We start from the raw sequence: 3,460 nt of genomic DNA, 5'->3' as shown, positions 1-3,460 counted from the left end.
TTGCTAAAATCACAAGTGTCTTCCTCCTTCAGTGCCTTTTTTGTCTTCCATTAACAGGAGAAGCATAGTGGTTTGTTGATAAAATTACAGAAAAGATGGATACAAACTACAATTTCAGATGTCATACTAGGAAAAGTAAAATCAACTACCTAAACAGTGAAACTTCCTAAAATGTATGATGCATGAATGCAGGCAAGTCTTGTCCGTACATTGCGCCTACCCTTTCACTGTTTAGAAGGATGAGATCAGACTCATTGAGGATGCCATAGTAGCTAAAAGTAGCCCTAAATTGCTTGGCATCCACATACTTTGTTCCAGTTGTCATATCTGACTTCTTGGTATCTACCATGTATGTTTCTCTCTCAAAACATAAAATCACACCTTCACAGCCAATGCTGAATACTCTGTATAGCTCTTTTCAGACTCTTTATCACATATGAGTCTCTTGATCACCATGCCTCCTCTTCTTGGTTCTCCCCACCAAAATCATATGTTCATCATTAATCCCTCCATATTCTTCAAGTAGAAAGGATGCACCGCCTGCTCCTCTTCCAGGTAACTCATTTCCCCTGGTGGTAGTTGGTGTGGTTCATCATTTCCTACTTCCTTGCTACCCTCTACTTCCATTGCCACTTGATATTGGCCAATTAAGTGGTCGACCATCATCCACCACATCTATGTGCACTACAAGATGATGCTTTACATCTTTGTAAGCAAGAAAAGCATTCATCAAATTGCAATCGAAACAACCATAAACTACCACTACCAGAAAGCATGCGCACAGTGACGGAGATTCCCATCACTGTACCATATTCTGTGACCGGTCTGTCACTAATCTGTCACTAAGTTCACACCACGGTGACCAAATTCCTTTCTGTCACTAATCCGTCACAAATAGTGATTGATAACAGGCCGTCATTAGTTTTCCGTTACTATACGTTTATTTTCTGGTAGTGTACTGCAACTGGGCATTTCTCACCATGGTCCATATCTTGATTCTTCGATTCAATTACCATTTGAAAAAATATTGGATCAGTGTCTACCATCTCATGAAGTATTTCTCACCATGGTCCATATCTTGATTCTTCGATTCAATTACCATTTGAAAAAAATGTTGGATCAGTGTCTACCATCTCATTCTTGTGTCTACCAAAACAGTACTTCATGTTCTTCGAATTTTTCACTTGCTTAACATACCTGCGCATGTCGAAGTTGGCCATTTCATTAATTCAGTGGCAGTCTAGGGGTTGAAGGATTGGAAACCATCGACAACAGGGTATAAAACATGGACTCATTCGCTGCATTTTACAGCACGCTGAACTTGATTCAATTATTGGCAGGTTTATCCATATGACTTTAAGAGACCCAAGTTTGATGCTTGAAATACCGTTTAAGATTAACCGCATTAGTCTAAGCATCAAACTTTAACCAAACTTAGTTACAATACTCTAATTACAACTGACGAAACTTATCGTAAGCACAGATCTCATTACAATTAAGCATACTATACTTGTACAAGTAGAACAGCCATAAAAGAAAAGCATATAATCCTTTGAGGCAACGCACATCACATAAGACGAGAGAAATTCGCATGAACAGATAGAAACTAGAATACAAGAAAAGGACAACCGAAGAAAGTGCATTACATCGAAAATGCATTTCAACCACACAAGAAGTTTGTTAAAGTTATCATAAAAAAGTGGTCTAATGACACATACTCTGTCTGACTTTCAATGCATCCAATAAATAAATAAATAATAAACTTTTAGTCACTAAGGCCCGTTTGAGATAGCTGTAGTAGAGCTTTTGGAAATAGAACTTTCTGAAGTAGAGCTTTTATAAAAAGTTATTTGTTGTTTGGTAACTACATTTCTAAAGTGTTGTATCACTTTAACATGTGTTTGATAAACAAACTAACAAAGTACTTTTGGTATAACAAAATAACCATAAAAAACATTGCATAGTATTATACAACAAAGCATAATAAAATATAATATGCATTAATACATAAATATATGATATAGTATAATATCACTATAATATAATATAATATTACTATAATATATAATATATTATTATTATAATATAGTAATATAATATTGTATACTATAGCATATAATTTAATATAATATTAAATTATTTAACATAACATATCAATATATTATAATATAATATAATATTATATTATATTTATAGTATAATAGAGTAATGAAGATATAAAATATTATAATTATTAGTATAAATTAATTTTTTATAATATAATAAATTTTCTATCTATATGATAAAATTAGTTAAACAATTATTAAAAGGACATTATGTGTAATTGTTATATTTTATTATGGATATTTTGATTAAAAAACAGCTTTTCAACCAGACCTAAAAGTGCTTCAGCTTTCTGAAAAAGCTAAAACAGCTTTCCGAAAATTTTACCAAACACCCTTATTTCGTCTAAAAATAATTATGTAGGGCCAGTGCTTTTTAGCCCTCTAAAAACTTCTCCAATTAGAGCCTAAAGTCAGGTATTGTAAACTAAAAAACAAGGCAGAATGTATTAAAAGTAAATTAACATTTTTACACAATGTCAACTTGGCATAGACTATATAACATACATCCAAATTTCTAAAGCAAGCTAGTAACTTCTAAAGCCAGGTAATACAGAGTCAACAAAAAGTTAAAAATAAAATCAAACTTTAGAATATACTTTGACTAAACATTTTGACATAATTTGACATCAGAACCTCCTCTCTTAAAATATAAGGCATATCATCTTTAATACTAAAGATAGCTAACATAGAGAAGTATAAATATATAAGTTTACAAATAGATTACAAATAACAATGACAAGAATAGCAGGTAGAGCAACCTAAGTACATTTTCAGTGCCTAAGAAGCAAGCAATGCACAATAATAATATCTTAAATGAGGCAAAGAGAGACTAAATATTATGATAGCCATTTCCCACTAAGTTCCACTTGAGTCCCAGAGGCCTCCAATCCTTCATTGAGCTTGACTGAGACTCCAATCCAAATAAATCACGAGTGCTCAAACTTTCGAGCCCAAAAAGACCAATCCAAGTTGGTAAGATTTTGCGTTAAATAAGAGATGTAAGATCTGGAGAAGGCTAAAGATCTAAGATTTCCAAATAAATGCATAAATCAGTGCAAGATCACAGATCTAGAGTTTTCCGAGCACGAGAGAAGAAAAGATGAGGTTTCAAGCATTTAGAGGAGATGGTGAGGTTTAGAGGGATCCCCCCTACCCCAACACAAACACACACACACAGCATTCTAGGGTTCAAGACTTCAAGTTCATCAATGAAGTTTGAGTTCAAGAGAGACAAAAAAGGCAAGAGAGCAGTAATACTGGATATAGATCAATGGTGGCATGTAGTTGCAAAAACACCCATGACTAAAACAAACTCAATAGCCGACAAGGATGTTCGAATTATTTGACACAATAGA

The sequence above is a fragment of the Phoenix dactylifera genome, chromosome 18 (genome assembly GCF_009389715.1).
Source record: "Phoenix dactylifera cultivar Barhee BC4 chromosome 18, palm_55x_up_171113_PBpolish2nd_filt_p, whole genome shotgun sequence".
Classification (NCBI taxonomy): Eukaryota; Viridiplantae; Streptophyta; class Magnoliopsida; order Arecales; family Arecaceae; genus Phoenix; species Phoenix dactylifera.
This window is presented reverse-complemented; position numbering follows the sequence as displayed.